The sequence below is a fragment of the Protopterus annectens genome, chromosome 15.part0, assembly GCF_019279795.1.
Source record: "Protopterus annectens isolate FY-2018-M chromosome 15.part0, PAN1.0, whole genome shotgun sequence".
Classification (NCBI taxonomy): Eukaryota; Metazoa; Chordata; order Ceratodontiformes; family Protopteridae; genus Protopterus; species Protopterus annectens.
This window is the reverse complement of record NC_056749.1, coordinates 23,873,272-23,899,592: the sequence shown is the minus strand read 5'-3', so window position 1 is coordinate 23,899,592 and position 26,321 is coordinate 23,873,272.

Sequence of the window (26,321 nt, the reverse complement as noted above, 5' to 3'; positions counted from 1 at the left end):
TGTTTATGTACCACATCACTGTGGTGTTGTCTGTCCTTATCAATAGCTGGCCTGGATGCAGCAAGTCTTTGAAGGTCATAACAGCATTTTGCACGGCTAGCATTTCCTTTTGGTTGATGTGTAGGTGCTTCTCCTTTTGGGACCATTTTCCCTGAATGCACTGATCTGTCATGTGTTCTCCCCAGGCGTAGTGTGAGGCGTCTGTTGTGATGACTTGAGTTGCTTGAGGTACACCGAAAGGAAGACCTGTGTTTCTTTGGCATGCTTGAGCCCACCACAAAAATTCCTATTGAAGGCATGGAATGAGTGGTATAATTGTTTCCAAGCTGTGGCTGTGTTGAGACCATAAGTTTTTTAGGTACCATTGAAGTTTCCTCATATGCAGCTTTGCACATGGGATTAGTAGGATGCAAGATGCCATGAATCCCAGAGCCTGCAGGACTTTCCTTGGAGTTAGCCTGGTGAAAGTTGCCATTTTGCTGAAGTATTGAGACAGTTGCCCTTGTTTGTCTGGCGTGAGGTAGGCCATCTGGGTGGTTGTATTCAAGCTGGCACCCAGGAAAATTATTTGTTGAGAGGGTATTAGTTTTGATTTCTTTTTGTTGACTGTGTATCCCAGGAAGTTCAACAGTTTTATTACAAACGCCAGGTGCTGCAATAGTATGTCCTTTCTGTCCGCTTGGATCAGGCAGGTCGTCCAGATATGGGTAGATTTGTATTCCTCGTAGTCTGCAGAAGGCGATTACTGATGCCAGGCATTTCGTAAACACTCTGGGCTCAGTAGATAAGCCAAAGGGCAATGCAGAGAATTGGTAATGGGTTGAACCTGCAAGAAATCTGAGGTATTTTCTGCAATCTTGTCTGATAGGGACATGCAGGTATGCCTCCTTGAGGTCCAATGTTACCAGCCAAGACTCCTTGCCCAGCATGGGAAGAAGCTGCTGTAATGTGAGCATCTTGAATTTTGGCACCTGTAGATAAGTGTTTAGGATGGATAGGTCTAAGATAGGTCTCCAATCTTTGTCTTTCCTTGGTACCAGGAATAGCCTGGAATAAAACCCTTGACCTTGTTCTTTTGCAGGTACCTCTTGAATCGCTTTCATGTCCATGAGAGCAGAAATTTGTTTTTGTGCCTCTGCCCTTTGATTTTGTGGCAGGTTTGGCATGCCTCTCACTTTTGGGAGGGTGTGAAAGTGGAACCTGTAGCATCTGTCTATAATGTCCAGAATCCATTTGTCTTTTGTAACAATATGCCAATTTTTTGAGAATAATGCCAGTTTTCCGCCCAAAGGTGCTGCCATTAAAGCTTTGCTTGGCAGGTGTAGGGGGAAGTCATTGTGTCTTTTTTCTAAATGACTGTGATCTATCTTCTCCACCTCTTGGGGTTGGTGCTTGCCACTGTCTGGCTCTGAAAGATCCTTGAGGTTGCCCTCTACCCCTTGGGCGTCTGTATCTGCCCCTTGAGGTCTGTCCGTGGCTGGAAAGGACCAATTTTTTGAAGGCCAGTTTCTGCTGAAACGTGGAGGTTGTACCTGCAGGAAATCTTTCACTGTTTGCATTGATTTCGCTTTTTCCTCCATTTTCTTTAGTACCTCCTCAGCTTTAACACCAAACAATACATCTTTTTGAAGAGGTGCATCTAATAATTTAGCTTTGACATGATCTGGTAAGGTTTGCTCTTTGAGCCAAGCATGCCTACGTATAACAGACCCCGTAACTGCAGCTCTACATGAGGCCTCTAAAGCATCAAAACCACACTGCAAGGTATGTTTACCCACTTGCTCTGCACCATGCAACAAATCCTGCAACTCTTTTAAATCTGGTTGTTCTGGTTGTGTATTTTGCTTTTCAACTGAGATAACAAAAACTGTTGGTACTTTAACATATGGAACCGACAGTTTAATGCCCTCGTGGTTAAAGTGGCCGAGGTGTACACCTTTTCCCCCCACCTTTCTAAAGCTCTGGAATCTCTCTCTGAAGGTAATGGGTTTTTAGCAGTAGAGGCCTTAATTCCCTTGGGACCCTGTGAAATAGTTTCTGGGTCAGCAGTATGGCTTTTATATAGGAACTGGTGAGAATCAGGAACCCGGTAATACCTGTCTGGTTTAACAGGAGCTGGAGGTAAAGAATCAGGATTAAGGCTGGCTTCTGTGTACACATCATCCAATATATCTAAAACAGGATGGATAGCCGGGGGCCTATGCTGGGGGAGCTGAAGAAATTCCCTGAGCCTTTTCTTGGAATCTGAGTAATCTTGGCCTTCCCAGTGAAAGTGTTCCCTCAATGTATGCAGGGTTTCCCCAAAAGAGTAGTCCTCAGGGGGGGAGACCGAGGGAATAGACTCCTCAGCATCAGAGTCTTCGAAAGATGAATAGGCGTAATCCTGGTCCTCAGAGTGTTCTGAGGTAATAGAAGCCTGATCTGAGGAAGGGTAGTCTTCCTCTAATCTGGGTCTTTTGTCAGAGGGGGGTTGAGAACCCCTGATAAGAGTAATCAAATTCTCCGCCATTTTAAGCATCTACTTTTTAGGCATGGGGCCTTGAGAGGAGGTCTGAGGACCCTGTTTTTTGGTTTTCATGACTGCTTTAGATTTAGTGAAAGCTTTAATACAGAAGGAGGAAGGCCTGAAGACACCTTGAGAAATGGCAGGCCTGTCTAAATTCTGAGTTTCCCCGCCAAGAGTGGTGTCGGTATCTGCAGTAGGAATGGGGACAGAGGAGCCTGCGACCTCGGGTACTGTAGTCACCGGTAAAGTAGTGTCATCGGTACTCAGGGGCTGCGTAGGCGCCTCGCTGAGAAGCGGAGAACCAGTAGTAGGCCTAAACGTAGTCTCAGTAGTCGGTGCGGACCTCGAATGTCGGTCCTTATCTTTGCATCTTTTGCTCAAAACTGGAGTCGGAGTATCCAACGACATGATATAATTAATTTTTTTGCCAAAATAATGAAGGGCAAACTCCGCCCGGCACTTAATAGTGCGCTTGTTGAATCTAGCACAAAAACGGCAGGCCGAGACGTCGTGGTCTGGGCCTAAGCAAGGTATACAGAAAGAGTGGAAATCCTTATGCGGTATTTGCTTCCCACAAGAAATGCAATTATTAACTTTGTCTGACATCGGTCTGAGGCAAGAAAAGTTTCCCCAATGGGGTACTTAGCTTTCAAGAAGACTTCGGCTGAAATACTTTAGTAAATCTCAGGAGCTGGCCGACCGGCACTTGCGAACTGCTTCTGCTTCGGGCACCGCACGGCAAGAAAGACTGGAGAAAATGGCGTTGGCTGCCTCTTTTATACCCCTGTCGCACTGACGTCAGGGAAGAAGCGATGACAACCGACGCCGGACCTAGACTTTGGAATTCGGCTGACCGAGGACCCGCCTGACGGCAGGATAACCCATCTGTAATGACTGCAGCTGTATGCACGATGAACATCTGCAAACATTTAGTGCTCTAATTTAAACAGGATTGCTATACATGTTCGCTTACACTTACATGGTTTCCTAGCAGGCAATATTGTTGCCAACCACAAAACCTTGCTTACTTATGTTTAAATGCAGTGCACAGCATAATACTGAAATTCATTTTACTGAGACCACAATACCTAAATTTCAAAATACTGAAAACTCATTTGACTTAGTATTACATATACTGAATTTCAAAATACCGAATTTTAAGCCATAGACATGTATACTTACAACACCAATGACTAACTCTTTCCAAAACTTGTCAGCCATCCACTGGGTCTAATGAGGGTTTTTCTGGCAGTCTGCACTTGTGTTGTGTTATTAGCTCACTGCATCACCATGTAGTGGCACACGTTTGGAAGAGTTGCTGGCAGGATGCTCAGAGGCAAGCTCCACCCAAGTACATTCCTGTACCATTTCACTGTTTGCCACCATGTCCACAGGATGCTGTCACTGACATAAATACAGATAACCAGCAGCTCTGGTAACATAGAGAGGTGAAACCCTAACTATGGTTCTAGTTACCCAGGACTGATTGGCAATTAGGGTGACTCCTTTTGGTTGTTAGTGTAGGTGTCTGCTTTCAGTCTTATTCAGGCCTGGACATAAGCCTACACCTGCTTCATAAAAGCTGTGCTGTTTGGCCGATTAGAACATTTTAATCCAAACAAGCGAGGTAAAAACCGGTAAGAGCCAGTAACTGCAAATAAACACTTGTTTAATGAGCGCTTTCGGTGGTGACAATGCTTCACCTTCCTACTCTGATTAGAACATTACTGAATGGGCTTTTGACTAAGAAAAGTGAACTAGTGCACACTTGTCCAAACGTGGAAAAATTACTATTTTATTTTGTATGTTTCCTCTCACCATCCTTCCATGCAAGGAACTGCAGTTAACTCCAAGATCACTTGGTAGTAAGAAAGAAATACTTTTGTTATTTATCTTCTTTGACAAACATGTTTTTCAGTCAAATTACAAAAAAAAGGCAATTGGGCCTAGTGGTAGTCATCTGAATTGGTGAGGGTAGATTGCAGGAGCTAACTTCTGCTCCACATGCATAAAACGTAAGAGCAGTCTCATAGCGACAAGGTATATATGATTATTATAAGAAAATCATAAAGTCCTCTGCTACTTTTGACGTCTGGATTTTGAAGATCCTGGTGATACTTGCACATTTGGCAAGTTTTCAGAAATCACCCTCAGGCTAATGTGTGAATCAGCTGCTTTGGAATAATGTTGATCTTATATGATCCACATCTGTTCACTTAAAAAGCAAGACAAGAAGCCCACAGGCAGCAGTCCTTCTCTAGCTCCCACAATGTGTCACACCTCCCCTTCTCCCCAGATCTCATTTGCCACATTCATGGAAACATTGAGATGCACTTCCAAACTTGTTTTTTTTTCAGAGATGGTAGCTTTTACTTCAACATTGCTGAAATGCTTGAAATTATTCATCAGTCAGATCAGATCCTTTCAAATTCTTTACCCTTTTGGGGTTTGCATTGTACAATTAGGCTATTTTTGGCATTTTTCTCTTTGTTCCCTCAGGTTGCCATCTTAGAGGTGATGATTTTATCTAATCTGCTTTGTATTTGTTGAATTGCTTGGGTAAACATTTCTCTTCATTTCATTTATTTATTTTATTTATTTATTTAATTTTACATTTGTTGACCGGGATAGTCCAATTGGATGCATGTCCATTTTCAGCAGAGGCCCGGGGAGAAAAGCTCCAAGGGTAAGCAGATACAGCATTACATATTACAAACAGACTATTTACAGAGATTACATAAGTAAGCAAGTTAAACAAGTTCCACAGGTTACAGTTAATCCTGAGCACAAGTCAGGATTAAATTAAATTACACAGTAAACTGGTTAACAGATTTTTACACATTCTAGAGAGAGTTAGCCAGGTTTGATACATTGACATAGCCAGTTAAGTGACAAATGTTGTTTGAGTCTAGTTTTAAATTGACCTAAGCTGGAAAGTAAGGTAATATCAGCTGGAAGAGAGTTCCAGGATCTACTTACAGAGTTTGCATTTTGTTTTATATTGGAGGATGTTCATTCTGATGTTTTGTGAAATGGATAAGGACAAAGTATCACATTTAAAAAAAAACAGTTCCAGTTAGGGACGTATGATTCTACCCCAGGGTATTCTCTCCTTATGTGTGGTGTGTTTGGGCAATGGGAACTTGGATAGTGACTCTGATATTGGCTGAAATGTTGATTACCAAATGCTACAGGAAATGAAGAACAAGCTGATCCTGAACGGGATGTTGCCATCTCTCATGCATTGGCAGGTGTTAAAAGCAGGAAAAAGAAAACAAAAAGCCACTGCTGCTGCTTCTGCTAAAGATGTAGAAAGTTCTCCCCTTGTCGTAGAGATAGTCCATAGTCTATCTGCATGAGATGTTAAACTGAGGCCCTTCCTGCCTGAATTGGTGGCAGTTCAGGTGGGGCAAAAAATCCCACTGCATTTATTGAAAAGAGGGAAACTTCCCAGTGCCCTGGTAAATTTCCCTTGGTCAATATGAATTGCCACCTGAGGTCTCCCCTAAAAAGAGACCATTGGCCTGGTGGGAATAACCTAGGGAAAAAGTGTTCATATATAAAAAAAAAAAATAACTAAAATATGAATCTGTTTTATTCTTAAGAAGCGGATGGACCTCAAGCCCATCTTACACCTAAGTGGTCTATACTTACATGTGAAAAAAATATGTGATTCCAGATGTTCATGGTGCAGGCAGTACTTGTGGGCTTAGAAGAAGGTGACTGGATGTGTTGTTTAGATCTTCATGACACCTGTCTGTAGATAAAGCTAGCCATGGTGTCCAGAAGGATGTACATAGCAGGGATCTATTTTACACGACTGTAAACTCAGAATACTGAAATTCATTTAACTGAGACCACAATACCTAATTTTCAAAATACTGAAAACTCTTTGAGTATTATTATACTGAAAGCTTACAATACTAAATTTCAAAATACCAAATTTTAAGCCATAGACGTGACGTGTGTTTCCCTTCACCTGTGATTTGCTTGTGATAATAAAAAAAAAAAAAATACTGTAACTTAAAGTGCTGACTGTCAGAATACTGATAATATTGTAGAAATTAGTGTTGTAATTTTTCTAAATGTGGGTATGTCTCTTTACATTTTTATGGAACGTATCTAAAGTAATATGGTGGGTGTCTCGTGCGTTCCTGGTAGTAATGGCAACGTGTCCAATACTATGAGCTAAGTAAAAGGTACATGCCCTTATCCCCACTGTAGTGCAATCCTGGAGTTAGTACATATAGTACGGGGGCATCAGGAGTGGCCTTAGGTCAACTGGTGCCCTAGGCAAAAGGGCTCCATGCCCCCCCCCAAGACACCACCCGGTGCCCCCATCCTGGTCTACCTACACCAGATAAATACTGGAAAAGCACCCCTGCTACAGTGGCGCCCTAGGCGGCCGCCTAGTTGGCCTATGCCTAAGGCCGGCTATGGGGGGCATAGCCCCTCACCTAGTTTGGTTTTATACCATCTGGTTTCTGTTAAGGGGTTAAGTAGTTGCTTGAAATAAAGACAAACAAGCCTTGCCACACTACCCAAGTATACCATGAAATAAAAGTAGAAACAAATTCATCTTTCATTTTACTTTATTCTTAGTCTTCTTTTATTAGGTAAGGCCTGCAAAGCAAATGCCCTATTTTCAGACACAGCCCTATTAGGCTTTAGTCAAGTTTACTAACTTGGAATAGTCAGATGCTATAAGCAGATGATGTTGGAATCAAACTTTGCTACTGCTACAGGATGCGGTTCATTTATGACACTTCTTTGTCCACAAAATAATACAGCTGACATCACTGCATTCTCTCTCAGTCTTAGGTACTACTGCCCTTGTATAAGTTTTTCTTGATTAATGCTAAGGAAAGCAGTTTAAAACAGAGAAGCCCTGAAAGGTGCACTTGGTCTTTAAGCAGCTCATGCAAAGGTCAAGTGATGAACCCATCTCTTTTGAAACAAAAATAATCAACATATTGTGAATAACACTAACACCCTAAGTAACACCATGTACATAATTTGCATCCTGAATGAAAGCAATGCCGTTATGTGAACCACGAGTTTAAAGCAGAATAAACATCCTCCCCCAAAGTATGGGTTTTCATTTTCACAGCTAATATTCAACCAGCCACATCACGCTGTAACAAAACACCACACGAGAAGAAACAAACCCATATTTCGCAACGTTTCTCTAAAACAGCCATCTAAACTTTCAAATGTATCAGGGGACAAAGACTCCAAGAACTGAATATGCCCTACCCACTGCATCACTTAACCCATAACACAAATACACCCCAAATAACTTGAGATAGCAAATGCAGGTTTATTAATCTTTCTTCTCAACTCAAACACCAGTGTACATTCCCCAAGAAAGTTAAATGGCTGTCAACAATGGCACACATCACCATCATGTTACCCTCTCTTGACATTTAAAATACTAAACATACCCCTCCTTCAAAAGCAAACATCAAGGCAAACCTTACCCAGTGTACTTAAGACAGCTGGATAACAAAATCCCCCTTCTATGTTATGCATCCTTCAGTCATGACACAGGAGAAAACAAACATCCAAAAACATTTTCCCTGCCAAATGGAACCATGTCTCCTGAGACAAAGTATTAGTAACCACAAAAACAGTTTCGGAAGACACTACACAGACACCCAAACATCACATATAAATGCACGTGATTTAAAGGTAAAGGTTAAGGACATCCAGTGTCTTTGAATGAATCCTTACAATCAATCTGCAGTTGTGCAATTCTCTACCAGTAGTGTCAGTCTCTTTATATGCATGTAAACAGTTACTTTCACAGTGACATTTGTAGAAAATGCCTCTTTACAATCTCAGACAATCTTTGCTAAACACCGCGCGTCTATTATTAATACCATTCGTAACACCCTTCTTATTACAGCAGAAATTGATACTCTACATTATGTGATGGCTCTGGCAAAATGATCAATACCCAGGAGGGATACAGACAATAGGCAAGAGGGGTCTGAAATATATTGGAGAAAACTCTCAAAAGAACCAAGGTGTTGGAAGCAAATAACTAGAGAGGGGGGAAAGTATGAGAACAGGGAGAGGCTAAGAATTTATCTGGAGTGCAGGCTACAGATTGCCTTCCCCATCAAGGACTGATATTAGACTATAGGCAAAGAGAAAGAAATGGGGGTCCTAAATGAAAGACCGCTGCTGGTAGGGGTTTTAGTAGAATGTAGAACAGATGCTGCTGTTAAAAATTGAATAGTTAGTAAAGTATACAAAATACTGCATGATAACTATTAAGAATCAGTGGAGATTAGAAAGGATTGGGAACAGAAACTGGGTAAGCAATTCACAAAGAAACATTGGTGGGGGGTATATGTATATCTCCCAAATATGCAACAAAGTCTAGTAGATTTACGATCTTTGCTTGGAAGTGTCTACATAGGTATTTTTTATACCCAAAGTAGACTCCAAAGAATTTTTCCTCAGACAGATAGCAAATGCTTGGAGATGTGATGGAGAAGAAAGAAGTAATTAGAAACATTTTCTGGAGGTGTGATGAGTTGGCAGACTTTAAAGATTTCCTGCAGGCTACTCTGTCAGACATACTGGGTGAGCAACTGGTGTAACTAAATAAAAATGATTTTTTTGTGCTATGATACAGAATCAGAATTGCCTGGACATAGTAAGGCCTTGCTGAGTCTAATTATGGTAGCTGCCATAGAAAATGGAAATCAAAGTCTAAACCAACTGTACTAGTAGAGACTATAGTAAGAGAGATAAAATAACTGGAATTGGGATCTTTAGAAAAGGGTAGGAACAAGTTATATAGGAAAAAAATGGGAATTGTGGGAACAATACATACAAGGGAGGAATTAGGTTTAAAATAAGGCAGTATTAGAATCAGCTATGTAATGTCTGTGTGACAGCAACTGGATATATTACAAGTGGTGTATAATGTTTGCAACTAAAATTATGTCAATATGGTTTGTTTTCATTTATATAAATGTATGATTGTCTATGTCATAAGTGATAATTTAATAAAGATGTTACTTTAAAAAAATAACCACTTAAATGAAGTATACTTTCCATATTAATATGTTAGTTCATACATGCTCTGCAATTCACATATTCTGGAACTTTCTACATTACTATCTTAGTTTGTGCATGCTCTGTAATTCACATATTCTGGAACTTTCTACATTAATATGTTAGTTTGTGCATGCTCTGTAATTCACATATTCTGGATATTTTTCACTGACAGATGTTTGTTCAGTATGACATGTGATATAACTGACATTATTACATCTAGGCCAGAGTTGAGAAGGGTCCTAGAACCAGCCAGCCTACCCTGTTAAAGTCTAAATGTAAAACACTGTTCCTCCTGTACAGCTGTATGGAATGTTATTGACAAATTCTAACATTCACTGCTACCCTTATATTAAATCTACCTCCACAATCAACAGCACCCAGATAACGATTGGGAACCCTTCTGAATCATGCACTGTTACCATATCACAGCCTGTATGCCAAAATCACCACCTTTTTATTTTTATTTTACTTATTTACTATTGGACAGATGAATCCCACTAGGCATGAGGCCTACTTTCAGGAAAATTCCAGTACAGTATTAAGTAGACAAGATTTTGGACAAGACACAAGGATATTTCCAGGAATTGTTTTTGTAGAAAATATGCTTAGGAATTCACTTGGTAAAATGTTGTGATGAGTAATTCAATAACAAACTACATTGTAATGTAACGTAATTGTATTGAAGAGCAGTACAGAGTAATTGCCTAATGTTATTTATCATTTCTTTTTTCTTGGTTACATTTAGTAGTTGCTGTTGAGTTTATAACTATTCTTTGACGTGCGATTACTTTAATAAACATTACCCCTGCTCTTTTTAAAAAGTTCCAAATAATCTTTAAAATCCACCTAACCTAGCACTAACTCAGGGAGATGGGTCTTCAGTTTAACATCTTATCCAAATGACAGCATTCAGGAGTGAAATGAAGTGATGCATAATCTATACTGAAACATTAATCCAAGCTCCTGGCACAGGAATGGAACCCAAAGCCTTCTCATCTATAAACACTGAAGTCTGCAATTGTCAGGTCAGACACAGTAGTCTTCCTGCTCCAGAGGTGTAAAAAACAAACCAACCTCATTAAAAAAATTATATTCAGAAAGTCTTCAGGCACTGTCATTATATTCAGTTTCTTATTGGTAACTTTGAGGCGACTAGTGACCATTGTCTTGTTTATAAAGAAATATCTAATTTAGTTCTCATTTCAAGTCTATGCATTCAACTGCTGGGGAAGTTAACACCAAATTTGATCACATTTGTTAACTAGAACACAGCACTGATCAACATGGACCTTTTTTTCAGACCCACCCCAGGCGCACTGTCTGAGTTAAGTGACTTGCTCAGTTACGCAGTTGCCAAATAGCAGCTAAGGGAGTCGTACCCTGGACTAGAGGATGCAACTCATTAACAACTCAGAGCCTTAGTTTTCTGTGCTAACTGCCAGACAACAGATATCAGCAATAAAGATAAAACAACTCGCTCAACAAATAGCCAAATCCTCTAACTCATAAGACATGTTTGTTTGTTTCTTTCGGCTTTTTCCGGTTAGGGGTCGCCACAGCGGAACTCCGGTCCGCTAATGATTTGCAGTAGATTTTGACGTGCTGGCTTGCCGGGCCTAACGCACAACCTTCAATGAAGGAACGCCCATTCATGCATGTCGCCACAAAGAAGACGCTTTTAGAATCGAACGGGCAACGCCTAACTGTGAGGCGAGTCGACAATGCTACCGCAGCAACACCACCGCAGTCTCTAATTCATAAGACATAAAACAAGCAAACACAGCACTAATAAATCCGCACTTGTGAAACATGCGGGGTCTGTTAAACATACTGCTAACCTTGAAGCAAAGCAAAACACGATGAGTATCAACAAATTTTTTCAAAAGCCAGCAACTCCCTCTATCGATTGTATGGTAGCTAAAGCCGAAATAGCGTTAACTGCATTCATGGCAGAACACAACGTTCCTGTTAGTCACACGGACCACCTGGTTCAGTGCTTAAAGACTGCCTTTCCGGACAGTGAAATCACTAAGAAAATGACTTTGAAGCGTACTAAGGCTGCTTATGTGTTACAAGATGGCTTGGCTTATACACATCGCTGTAACAAGTCTGACATCTGCAAATCACGCAAATTCTCTGTCTTGATCGACGAAAGCACAGACATATCAGTTGCGCAAATACTTGCAGTAGTCGTACGTTTTTTTGATGAAAAGCTATGCACTGTTGTTGATGCCCTTTTGGATCTAATAGAGGTTGAAGATGGAACAGCTGCTGGCTTGTACAGGTCGTTCAAACAACTAATGATTTCCAATGACATTCCACTTCAGAACATTATTGGCTTCGCCAGTGACAATTGTGCTACAATGATGGGTCACATTAATGGTTTCCAGGTCCATTTAAAGGCCGACATGCCTCATGTATTTGTCATGGGCTGTGTTTGCCATTCAATTGCACTGTGCGCCAATCATGCCAGTCAGAGACTGCCTTCATGGTTGGAAGCGTTTGTCAAGGACACTTGCTTTTACTTTGCACGCAGCAGCAAGCGTAACCACACATTTGACATGATCCAGGATATCGTCTGTGTGAAAAAGCATCGGATATTAAAATTGTGTCAAACACGATGGTTGTCACGTGGTGAGGTTGTCGAGCGCATTATTGAACAGTGGGATGCTCTCGAACTTTATTTTCAGTCTGAGGCGCAAACCGACAAAGTTGATTGTGCAGGTCGCATATACCAGACAATGCGAACTGCTGGAACTAAGCACATGCTTTTATTCCTGGGCAATGTGCTGAAGAAAGTGAATGCCATGAATGTTGAGTTTCAATCACATCAATTCAGACTGCACAAATTGTTTGCTGCAATCAGTGATGAGTATCGGTCTTTGTTGGCAATGTTTGTTCGCAGTGATGTCGTGGCTTCCCGTGCATTATCCGATATCGATCCACTTGATACAACTGTTTACAAGGCAATCAGCAGTATCGAACTCGGCGGGAGATGTGAATCCCAACTGCTGAAACAGCCTCTGGGCGACAAGGACACTACGTTCAGAAATGACGTTTTGTCGTTTTTAAGCGATCTGTGCAGTCAGATTCGTCAGCGGTTCACATTATCAGCAGATTCTATACTGGCGCAGCTGAAACTGCTTGACCCAATTGAAGCACTGGGAGTCCGAGTTGCTGCTGATGAGAATAATACCAGAGTAACCAGACCATCAATTATACCACTGGCATCTCACTTTCCTAATCTTGTACCAGACGACAAACTTGATGCAATCCAGGATCAATGGCGAACACTTCATTTCGCCAAAGAGTCACTAAGTCATGTCACTAACTGTGATCCGGCAAACTTCTGGAAAGAAGTCGGTGATGTCAGGGATGGCAACAACGCCCGCAAATTTGGAATCTTATCAGATTTCATGGCACGACTGCTAGCCTTACCACACTCATCTGCTTGCGTGGAGAGAATTTTTTCCCAAGTTAATATGATAAAAACGAGGCAGTCTAACACTATGAAGTGTCGTATGGTTGCCGACAAAATTCTGGCTAAACAAGCGATTGCCCAACAGAGAGCAGAATGCCACTCTTGGTCTCCTCCTCAGTCGCTTGTGGAGGATGTCAGGGAAGGACGATGCCACTCACGGTTCGTGGAACGCCAGAAAAAGCAGTCCGAGTCAGCATCAATTACTATTGTAAACGGGCTATCAGACAGTGAAGGCGAGTCAGCTTAGAAGTGACTACAGTACCGCAGTACTACTAACAATAGGGTACTATAAATGACTGAATGAGTAACATTTTAAAATTTTAACTGTTTTGTAACTGTTTGTGCTATTGTCGTCAAATCGTCAATCGTCAATCGTCATTATAACTGTACTATTCTGTTGCTGCAAATACTTATTCAGAATACATAAAAAATCATTTATGCTTAGCTTTTGTAGTCATTTTTGGAAAAAATCCGTTACTTGGGAATTTTTACCCAATCTTGGGATTTTTCGGGACAAAATCTTGGGATTTTGGATAATGGAGAGTGGCAGCACTGGAGGCGACAATGCTACCGCAGCAAGACCACCGCAGTCTCTAATTCATAAGACATAAAACAAGCAAACACAGCACTAATATGGCAAATACAGGAACACAAAATCAAATCCGTAAAACAGATATTTTAATAACACAAAAGATCACCTTTTGCATTAATAAAGCACATTTTACTGGTGTTACATGAGTCAAGCTTTCTGAAGGCCAGAATGTTGTAAGCTTGTCAACTGAACATATGAACCGAAGCAAAGACGCTGTCCTTTACTGTACATCTTTGTTCCTTATGTTCCTGTCTTATGATTTCTTCCTTTTGTATTTCCATAGATTTCCCAAACACTGTGCAGTTTTCAGTAGCCGTGGTTGCCACATTGGGAACACAACTGGTTTTCTTTTTTCTTCTTTCTTTATGATTTGGAGATTTGTTTCAGACAAAGATGTGTTGTTTTAAAGATGGCAGTTCTGATGTTTGACTGCTACCCCCGGCATCGACATTATGTCCAGCAGTGAAGGTTACTGCACCTTCTTTAAAAGAGTGCATAAAAAAAAAAACAGCAGTTTCATATACTTCCTGACTCTACAAGGGAGAACTAAGGTTTTATGGTCTCTCTCTGACTGTGCAGTAAAACTTTCAATGGCCACACACCCCAAATGCCTCATTCTCAGCCAGAATCACAGTGATATCATTTTGACACACCCAACTGTGATGTTATTTTCTGGCCACACCTTCTGTCCCACTTTAGACATCTGAAAAGGTGACGACCCTAATCGTGACCTATGTTAATGACAGAGGTACAACCATGGGTTGCCAGTCAAAAGATCCTGTTAGTCAGCACACAGATTTCATACTGTGTGTCCTAGACTATTCTGATTAACAGTCATCAATATTTTGAAATATATATACTTGATAATAATTAATTCACCTGTTCAGTTTTTTGACGGTTAAAAGCTCCTGTATGGATCGTATCTTCATTGATTCTACATCCTAGAGTTCAGTCAAGAAAATGTCTGCAGGGCACACAGCGTAGTATGTCCATGGAAACATACTGGTATCTCACCCACTGTCCACTTTAGTCCATGGAAACATACTGGTATCTCACCCACTGTCCACTTTAGTCCATGGAAACATACTGGTATCTCACCCATTGTCCACTTTAGTCCATGGAAACATACTGGTATCTCACCCATTGTCCACTTTAGTCAAAGTGCCAGTTATGTCTTAATACTCGGAACAAACTTCATTCTTAAACTCGAGCGAGTACTTTGTGTTTTAAAAGCTATTTTCTTTACTGATAGCGATTTAGTTTGAAAACACATAGATATTGGAGAATAAATCTATATAATATATTAATTTCCACTAACAGCAATTAAGGGCAGCTGTCTTAGAACTATTTTATTTTTTATTTTATTTATTTTTATTTTACATTTGTTGACCGGGATAGTCTGACTGGATGCATGTCCATTTTCAGAAAAGCTCCAAGGGTAAGCAGATACAGCATTACATAATACCAGCATTACATATTACAAACAGACTATTTACAGAGATTACATAAGTAAGCAAGTTAAACAAGTTCCACAGGTTACAGTTAATCCTGAGCACAAGTCAGGATTAAATTAAATTACACAGTAAACTGGTTAACAGATTTTTACACATTCTAGAGAGTTAGCCAGGCTTGATACATTGACATAGCCAGTTAAGTGACAAATGTTGTTTGAGTCTAGTTTTAAATTGACCTAAGGTGGAAAGTAAGGTAATGTCAGCTGGAAGAGAGTTCCAGGATCTACTTACAGAGTTTGCAAAGACAGAGTCACCGGATGTGTTATTAATTTTGCTAGTCTGAATTGGTAGTTTGTTAGAGGATTGAAGCGGTCTAGGATTGTTATAGGGGGTGATAATATTTTTAAGTGCAGGAGTACTGTCCGGATTATAGAGGATTTTATAGGCCATAATCAGTTGGTTATACTGGATTAGGCTAGGTAGTTCAAGCCAGCCAAGCTGATTTAGATTGATGCAATGATGTGTCCTAAAAGGCAGCCCAGTGGCAAACCTGGCAATGTGGTTGTAGCAAATTGAGAGTTTGTTAAGGACAGTCTTGTTCAAATTCGAGAGTAGAGGGGGATGCATACAGAAGGGTTGAAAGAAGGTGAGTGCGAGCTATGGCAATTTTAGCTGGAGGGGTTAGGAAGGCTTTTATTCTGTAAAGTGACCCTAATTTTTTATTGATGGTTTTGATAGTTTGGTTAACGTGTAGGTCAAATTTGAGATTATTGTCTATGATGACGCCTAATAGTTTTGTAGATGGGTCAGGGGAGATTATTGTGCCATCATTTGATTTTATGGTAAAGGTGAAAGCGGTAGACCTACGTGTTGGTGAAAATAACAGCATTTTAGTTTTTTTGGGATTTAGGATCAGACGATGTTCAGAAAGCCAGTTTTCTATTGTATTAAAGGTGGTCTGGGTAGCTGACCATAGCTCTACTGGAGATGTGGCTGAGCAAATCAGAGTAGAGTCATCAGCATATTGGATACAGCTGACTTTTGGGATGACAGTATAAAGGTCGTTAATGAAGATGGAGAACAGCAAGGGCCCTAGTATAGAGCCTTGTGGTACTCCAAGGGTGTTAGGTAGAAGGTTAGAGAGTTTGTTCTGCCAGAGGACAGCCTGCTGTCGACCATTCAGGTAGGATTGAAACCATTGGAGCGCTCCAGTATCTAGACAGAATGTTTGCAGGGTGTGGATTAAAAGTTGGTGATCAACCATATCGAATGCCTTGGAAAGATCCAAAAAGAGGGCTGAGGATATATAATTATTGTTGCAATTATGGTTTATGGTGTTAGTAAAGGCTAGGAGCTCTGCAGTAGTGCTGTGATGAGGACGGAAGCCATGCTGAGTGTCTGCCATAAGGCGATTTTGGATTAGGTGGTGCATGAGTTGTCTATGAATACATTTTTCCATAATCTTTGCAAGTGGAGAGAGTATAGCTATTGGCCTATAATTGGAGAATTCAGTAGAGCTGCCTCCTTTGTGAAGTAGGATTACATAGGATATTTTCCAGATGGTGGGAATTTTAGCTTCTACTATGGTTCGATTGATTAGTATTGAGACGGGGTAAGCAGTATCATCAGCTGATTTTTGTAGGTACTCGGCAGGGAGTTGATCAGCAGAAAGTGTAGTGGGTTTTAATTTTTTGATCAAGGTACAGATAAGTGAAGTGGTGACTGGTTGGAAGCTGAACGCAAGTAGGTTTCTAGGGGTGCTACTTTCAGGACCAGGGGAACTACATTAAACTAAAGTTATTTGCCTCTGACACCATATACAAGAATAAAACAGACATTGCCATTATATCCTGTAACAAAATACCAGTAGAAAGTACAGTTGTGTACACTTGCCATAAATGTAGATGTTCAAGTGTATTCACTGTTGCAGTCATTACATTTGGGTTATCTGCCTACAGGTAGCCCTCAGCCAGCCTGAATACCAAAGTCTTGGATTTCTGCGTCGGATGCTGTCTCATCTTCCATGACATCAGGTCGTCAGGGGTATAAAACATGCAGCCGACGCCATTACATCAGTTTTTCTTGCCCCAGATGTCAGGTGCCCCCACAGAGGGAAGCAATTATATGTTATGGTACACCTCCATCAAAAAGCAAATACACCAGAAACTTAAATATACCAAACAAGGAGGAAAGGTAGAGCCAAAAGAAGTCAGGGGGCTGGAGGGAGGGTAACCAGGACTGCAACAGTGAATACACTTGAACATCTACATTTATGGCAAGTGTACACAACTGTACTATGTTCTTCATGTTTCACTGTTGCAGTCATCACATTTGGGTTGATTCCCAAAGCAAAGGAAGGAAGGAGAAAGTTAGACAGCATTAGGGCCAGCTATTAAGCCCTGCAAAACTGCAGTGACAAAACCAGCTCTGGATTTAGAAAAAATAGATATGTGGTAATGGTTGGTGAAGGTATGTACAGAGTCCAGGTAGCAGCTTCTAGGATGTCCCTGGTAGGGACCTCGAGAAAGGCTGTAGAGGTAGATGCAGCCCTGGTGGAATGTGATCTTATCCCCTGTGGGGTAGGTTTTCCATGGTGCTTAGAGCAGAAATGAATGCAATGGGCTATCCAGCTGGAAATGGTTTGCTTTGAAATGGCCTTCCCCTCTGCCCCTGCGACAAAGCCAACTAGCAGCTGTTCAGGTTTTCTGAGAGGCTCAGTCCTCACCAAATAAAATCTAGATTGCCTGTGCACGTCCAAAGAGTGCAGAAGTCATTCCCCTTTGTTTTGTGGCTTCAGGAAAAAGGTAGGCAAATGAATGGACTGATTTAGGGCCACACTAGACACCACCTTGGGCATAAAGGAAGGATTGGTCCTGAGGGAAACCCTGTCTCCATGGAAGATAATGAAGGGCTCCACTGCCATGAGGGCCTGGAATTCAGACACTCTTCTTGCTGAAGTGATGGCTAGAAGGAAGGCTGTTTTCTAAGAAAGGCATTTCAACTCTGCAGTTGCAGCTGGTTCAAATGGGGGGAGAGTGAGCTTTTCCAATACAAAGTTATGGTCCCAGGTTGGAGTAGGGGCTCACTTGGGAGGGGTCTTAAATTTTTAGCCTCTCTGAGGAATGGCTTTAACAGGGGGTGAGAGAAATGAGGTGGTTCAGTATTATAATGTGCTGAAATGGCAGAGGCATGAATTGTAATCGACGAGAAGGATAGGTCCTTGTGGAGCATTTCTGTTAAGTACTGAATATGAGGTAAGCTGGGCACCGTAGTGCCCATACCCTGCATCTGGCTCCAGGAACAGTATCCTTTCCACTTTTCAGCATAGGATTTTCTAGTACTAGGTCTCCTTGCTTCCAGAATGACATCTAGCACCTGCTTACTCAGGGATGCTATTGGAGAGCTCAAGGAATTAGCCAGGCTGCAAGGTTCAGGGTTTGAAGCTGAGGGTGCAGAATCTGGCTCACCTGCTGGGACAGCAGGGGAAGGTGTCTGAGGTAGGTGCCATGGATCCAGCAGTATCATGCTGTGCAAGAGGGGGTACCAGTGCTGGCGAGGCCAGTCTGGTGCAATAAGTATTGTCCTTTGTTTGTCCTGTTTGATCTTTAGCAGAACCTTCGAGAGGAGAGGCAGAGGGGGAAAGGTATAAACCAAGAGGCTTTCCCAGGTAAAGGACAGAGCATCCACTTTCCAAGCTTGACTGTGGGGAGTCCTTGTGCAGAATTTGTCCAATTGGTAGTTCTGGGGGGAGGCAAACAGGTCTACCTCTGGAGTCCCCCATTTGTTCCTCAAGAGGTTGAATATTTTTGGTTCCAGTTTCAATTCGTGTGGGTCCATGAGATTTCTGCTTAGGTCATCTGCCAGTGAATTTAGCTTGCCTGACAGGAATTGAGCTTGTAGGAGCACTTGGTAGCTCAAGGCTGTGTTCCACAGAGCCATGGCTAGTCTGCAGAGAGGGTACAAGTGGGTATTCCCCTGCTTGTTTATGTACCACATAACTGTGGTGTTGTCAGCCTTTACCAATAATTGTCCTGGAAGGATGTGGTCTTTGAAGGCTGTCAGGGAATTCTGTACAGCTAACATTTCTTTTTGGTTGATATGCAGGTGCATCTGACTCTGTTTCCATTTACCCAAAATGCACTGCCCTACCAAGTGAGCCCCCCATGCATAGTCTGATGCGTCTGTTGTTAGGGTTTGGGCGGCAGGGGGTAGATTGAAAGGGAGCCCCTTGTTCTGGTGGCAGGCCTCTGCCCACCAAAGGAACTCTGTCTTTGTACAAGGAATGATAGGAATCATTGATTCCAGGTCCTGAGAATGTTGACACCATAGGCTTTTTAGATACCATTGTAATTTCCTGATATGCAGCCTTGCATATGGAATTAGTAGACTGTAAAAGACATGAACCCCCGGGCTTGCAAAATTTTCCTTGCAGATAGCTGGGTCTTTGTGGCCAGTAGTTTGAAGTAGTTTGTCAAATAAACGTGTTTCTCTGGCGTGAGGTAAGCCATCTAGGAAGTTGTGTTCAAGCTTGCTCCCAGGAATACAATCTGTTGGCAAGGTACTAGATGTGATTTCTTTTCGTTTATGGTGTACTCCAGTGAGGTTAGAAGTTTGTTGGCAAGGTACTAGATGTGATTTCTTTTCGTTGATGGTGTACCCCAGTGAGGTTAGAAGTTTCTTTATGAATGCCAGATGTTTTAATAGCATGTCCTGGCTTTCTGCCTGAATCAGACAATTGTCTAGGTATGGGTATATTTGAATATTTCTCTGCCCACAAAATGCAATGGCTGGAGCTAGACACTTTGTGAACACCCTGGGTGCAGTAGATAAGCCAAAGGGAAGTGCAGAAAACTGATAGTGCATGGAGCCTACCCTGAAGCGTAGGTATTTCCTGAAAGATTCCCTTATTGGAATATGCAGGTAAGCTTCCTTTAAGTCTAAGATTGCCAACCAGGCATCTCTGCCTAGCATAGGAAGCAGCTGTTGAAGTGTTAGCATTTTGAATTTTGGGATCACCAAAAAGGTGTTTAGAATAGAGAGGTCCAGGACAGGAAGCCAGTAGCTGTCTTTTCTGGTTACCAGGAAAAGTCTTGGATAAAGACCTTGTCCCCTTTCTTCTGCTGGGACAGGTTGAATAGCCTTGATACTTAGAAGAGAGAGAACCTACTGTTGAGCCTCTGCCCACTGATTTGGGGGTAGGTCTGGCCAACCATTTGGGGTTGGTAGGGTGTGGAAGTGGAATCTGTATCCCTGGAAAACTATACTTAAAACCCATTTGTCCTGGGTAATGAGTTCCCAGTTTTTTGCATGCAGGGCGAGCTTTCCTCGTAAGGGAACAGGCAGTTGAGCAGGGCTTGGAAGGGTTAAGGTTAAGTCATTGTGACATTTTTCCATAGGGGGGGCGTCTTACTAATTCCTGCTTTGGAAGTGGGAGCCCCTCACTGCTTACGCCTCTGTGTAGCCTGAGACTATAACCTAGGTGGTCTGCTGTTCCTGGGGTGGACTGAGAAGGCCTGGAAGAGACTGGAAAGGACCAATTCTTTGAAGGCCAATGCCTACTAAATCTGGGGAGGCTGTACTTGCAGGAAATCTTTAACAGTTTGCATAGATTTAGCTTTTTCCTCCATCTTTTTGAGGACTTCTTCTGCTTTGTTGCCAAACAGGCGATCTTGGTTTAAGGGAGCATCCAGTAATTTAGCTTTAACATGATCTGGCAAGATTTGCTCCTTAAGCCAAGCATGCCTTCTAAGTACAGACCCAGTGACAGCAGCCCTGCAAGATGCTTCTAAAGAGTCAAAACCACATTGCAAAGTATGTTTACCAACTTGTTCAGCAGAATGCATTAAATCCTGTAATTCTTTATGTTCATCACAGTCAGGAATCAACATCATTTTCTGTTTAAGTAGTCCCATAATATGCTGCTGATACTTTAACATATGAATCTGGCAATTTAAGGCCCTAATGGCCAAAGTAGCAGAAGTGTATACCTTCTTACCCCCATCTGTCCAAGGCCCTAGAATCTCTATCAGAAGGGGTAGGATTTTTGGTAGCAGTAGCCTTAATGCCCTTTGGTCCTTGGGAAATGGTCTCTGGATCCGTAGTAGGATTCTTGAAGAGGAACTTGTGAAAGACAGGTACTCTGTAATACCTTCGAAAAGACCAGGCTAGCAAGTATGGTAGATGCGCGGACCAAACAACCTTGATACTGAACAAAAGAGACCAGCACCCGGAAGGCAAGAGCAAAAAGTTTTTAATGAGAACCAGAGAACCATACCGGTTTCAGCAAAGTGCTTTCATCAGTGGTTAAACAATAATGGCATTACAAATGCTGTAATTTATAATGAATCCGACAGAGCAGTCATGACATCACTTCCTGTGGAAAAAAATTAAATAAGAAATAATCAAAACTATTTGAAAGTCAAATAATCATGTAGTAAAAAGCAAGCCATTATTATGAAAATATGTTGTCCACTAAGAGAAAAGAGATATTATAATTTATCATTTAAACCCAGTGGAAAAAGACCACCTAATTTGACAATCCATCTCTTTTCTTTGTTGTTTAATAAATTATGCCATCCAGTTTTGAAAGATGTTTCCTGAAATTTTATCAATAACCGTGAAGGAAAATTTGGCTGTTTTATGGATCAAACAATGTCTATATAAAGCATTAGTGGGTCTGGCATTCCTGATGTCCCCTAAATGTTCAGACAAATGAATTCTAAATTGTCTGGAGGTTTGTCCTATGTAAAAAGTTTGGCAAGAGCATGTGGCCAGATATATAACCCAGTCTGTACCACAATTGGCAAAACAATTGATATTATACAGTTGTCCCGTATTTTTACTAGTGAAGTTTTTGGTCTTGAAAACATACTGGCAAAAAGAATAGTGACCACAGGGGTAGCATCCAACCAGTTTTTCCCCTGATAATGTAGTTTGTTGTAATGCAGTGTCATTGTGTGTGAATTTCTTGTAGAGAGAGAAGTGAGACCCAAGGGTTTTTCCTTTACGAGGGGTTACGACAAATACAATGTCAACTCAGCCTTACAATGGACAAAAATGTATCCAGGGATAACCTTTTGACATATAAACAAAAAGTCAGTAGTTCAAACCAGGATAAGCCCAGGTTGGTTACCACCTTTGGTAGAAATACGGGTCAGCTCATGGATGTCATTGATAAACATTGGAACATACTTAAAACCAATACACGGTTGGATGACTGGTTAGGGGATAGATGTCTTTTTTCCTATCGTAAAGGAAAAACCCTTGGGTCTCACTTCTCTTACTACAAGAAAATCACACACAATGACACTGCATTACAACAAACTACATTATCAGGGGAAAAACTGGTTGGATGCTACCCCTGTGGTCACTGTTCTTTTTGCCAGTATGTTTTCAAGACCAAAAACTTCACTAGTAAAAATATGGGACAACTGTATAATATCAATTGTTTTGCCAATTGTGGTACAGATTGGGTTATATATCTGGCCACATGCTCTTGTCAAGCTTTTTACATAGGACAAACCTCCAGACAATTTAGAATTCATTTGTCCGAACATTTAGGGGACATCAGGAATGCCAGACCCACTAATGCTTTATATAGACATTGTTTGATCCATAAAACAGCCAAATTTTCCTTCACGGTTATTGATAAAATTTCAGGAAACATCTTCCAAAACTGGATGGCATAATTTATTAAACAACAAAGAAAAGAGATGGATTGTCAAATTAGGTGGTCTTTTTCCACTGGGTTTAAATGATAAATTATAATATCTATTTTCTCTTAGTGGAGAACATATTTTCATAATAATGGTTTGCTTTTTACTACATGATTATTTGACTTTCAAATAGTTTTATTTCTTATTTCAATTTTTCCCACAGGAAGTGATGTCATGACTGCTCTGTTGGATTCATTATAAATTACAGCATTTGTAATGCCATTATTGTTTAACCACTGATGAAAGCACTTTGTTGAAATTGGTCTGGTTCTCATTAAAACCTTTTTGCTCTTACCAGGTGCTGGTCTCTTTTGTTCATTACTCTGTAATATCTGTCAGGTTTTCTGGGAGCTGGAAGTAAAGTGTCTGGGGCCAGGCTAGATTCCAAGAAGGCATCATCTACAATGTCCAGAACAGGAGGAACAGCTAAAGGCCTGTGCTGAGGGAGCAGTAAGACTTCCCTAAGCCTCTTTTTGGAGTCAGAGTAATCCTGGCTTTCCCAGTGGAAATGCTCCCTAAGAGTGAGCAAGGTTTCACCAAAAGAAAAATATTCTGGAGGGGTAGCAGAGGGAATGGAATCCTCTGCATCAGAATCCTCATAGGTAGATAAAGGCAAATCCTGGTAATCAGAAGAAACAGAGATTTCAGAATCCTGATAAGAAGAATCAGAAGGAAAATCACTTCTAGGTCTCTTAGAGGGGGAATGCTGGCTTCCCATAATTAAAGTAATAAGGTCTTCAGCCATTCTAAGCATTTGTTTTTTAGGCATATATGGGCCTGACCATGTGGTTTGGATGTCGGTTTTCTAGGCATGGGTCGAGTTTTAAGCCTGGATGAAGAAGATGGCGTCAGTTTAAAATGCAAATCTGTAGGCCTGAATACACCTTCAGAAGCTGGTGCCTGCACAGCGGCTCCAGACCCATCCAAGGTAGAGACATCCGCAGGTTCCATAATTGAAGAAGCATCTCACGGCATACTGGAATCCGAAAGGGTCTCAGTAGAGGCCTGCAAATCTGAAGTAGTGGGTATCAGGGGATGCAAAAGCGCCTCACCGAGTACCAGCGAACGACTAGCTTAACGGAAGCGTTGTTGGCAGTTTTGGACCTATGCAGTCTCTGTCTTTATCCTTACGTTTTTTCAGAATATCGGTAGTCGGATGGCTTAATGAAGCCATTTCTTGATAGTTAAACAGAGTACCAAAATAATTTAATGCAAAAATAGACTGACGACAAATAGTTCGGGGGATGAATAAGGCACAAAACTGACAGCGAGGGACGTTGTGGTCTGGGCCTAAGCAAGGAATGCAGTACGAAGGAAAATCTTTATGAGTTATTTGTTTTCCACAGGTAAGACAATTGTTAACTTTTACTGACATCGGTTAAGAGCAAGAAAAAGGATCCCCAACCAGGGTACTTAGCTTTCTGGAAGACTTCGGTTTTGAAACTCGAAAATGAAAATTTCAGGAGTCGGCCGACCGGCACTTGCGAACTGCTTCTGCTTCGGGCACCGCGCGGCAAGAAAGACTGATATAATGGCGTCGGCTGCATGTTTTATACCCCTGACAACCTGACGTCATGGAAGAAGAGACAGCATCCGATGCAGGAATGCAAGACTCTGGTATTCAGGCCGGCTGAGGGCTACCTGCAGGCAGATAACCCAAATGTAATGACTGCAACAGTGAAACACGAAGAACATCAGACTAGTCAAATCTAACTGCTAGGAGTAATCATACAGTAAAATTAAAAATTTGGCCAACATACAAATTATGTCACAAACTCAGCATATTATACAAATCAAAATTATATTTAACACAACAAGAGCAATTAGAGACAACAAACACAAGTATATTAAATACATCACCAACTTTAACAAATATTCAAAAAAAAACTCAAGTAAAGAAGCTAGAAAGTGTTACAACTTGCAAAAAATCACTGCTAACATAATAAATAATACTTATCATCACGTGGCACTATTACAAATAAACAGACTGCTGGCTAAAATTCCAGCACACAGTACACTTATCACAAATAAAATCTGTATGCAATATTCTATATAAACAAAACAGATGTCCAGCAAGAACAGAAATGGATACAACGCATTCAGACTAGCTAGATCTCAAACCAAAACAAACTAGCTCTAATTAAATCTAATAACTTTACTCTGCTTCCACAGATAAATTAGGGAAGTATATTCCTTAATCTCAGAGAAGAAAAGGTTAATAAGCATCTGGAAAACGTCCTGTATAAAACCTAAGTAAACAGTTAAACCAAAAAATTCCCCACATTTCAATGACAAATGGCATCTTGCTTTTCAGCAGTTCCTGACAGCTCATATCCTCTCTTCTCACCGGCTGATTAGTACCCCCATCCTGTATTCTGTCTGAACATTTTACATCGGCTGATTAGTACCCCCCATCCTGTATTCTGTCTGAACATTTTACATCGGCTGATTAGTACCCCCATCCTGTATTCCGTCTGAACATTTTACATCGGCTGATTAGTACCCCCATCCTGTATTCTGTCTGAACATTTTACATCGGCTGATTAGTATCCCCATCCTGTATTCTGTCTGAGCATTTTACACCCACTATTTCTCCATCCCATACTCTGTGAACAATATCTTACACTCACTATTTCCCTACCCATAGTCTGTCTGTGTAACCTCTTACACTCACAACTGCCCCATTCCCCTATTCTGTCTGTTAACAGCACCTGACACCCACTATTTCCCTATCCCGTACTCTGTACAATACCTTACACTCACTACTGCCCCGTTCCCCTTTTTCCGTCTGTTACAGTACCTTACACCCACTATTTCCCTATCCCATACTCTGTACAATGCCTTACACTCACTACTGCCCCGTTCTCCTTTTTCCGTCTGTTACAGTACCTTACACTCACTATTTCCCTACCCATAGTCTGTCTGTGTAACCTCTTACACTCACTACTGCCCCGTTCTCCTTTTTCCGTCTGTTACAGTACCTTACACCCACTATTTCCCTATCCCGTACTCTGTACAATACCTTACACTCACTACTGCCCCGTTCCCCTTTTTCCGTCTGTTACAGTACCTTACACCCACTATTTCACTATCCCGTACTCTGTACAATACCTTACACTCACTACTGCCCCGTTCCCCTTTTCTGTCTGTCACAGTACCTTACACCCACTATTTCCTCACCCCATAGTCTGTCTGTACAGTACCTTACACTCACTACTGGCCCGTTCCCCTTTTATGTCTGTTACAATACCTTACACCCACTATTTCACTATCCCGTACTCTGTACAATACCTTACACTCACTACTGGCTCGTTCCCCTTTTTCGTCTGTTACAGTACCTTACACCCATTATTTCTCCACCCCATAGTATGTCTGTACAATACCTTACACTCACTACTTCCCCATTCCCCTATTCTGTTACAGTACCTTACACCCACTATTTCACCATCCCGTACTCTGTATAATACATTACACTCACTACTGCCCTGTTTTCCTATTC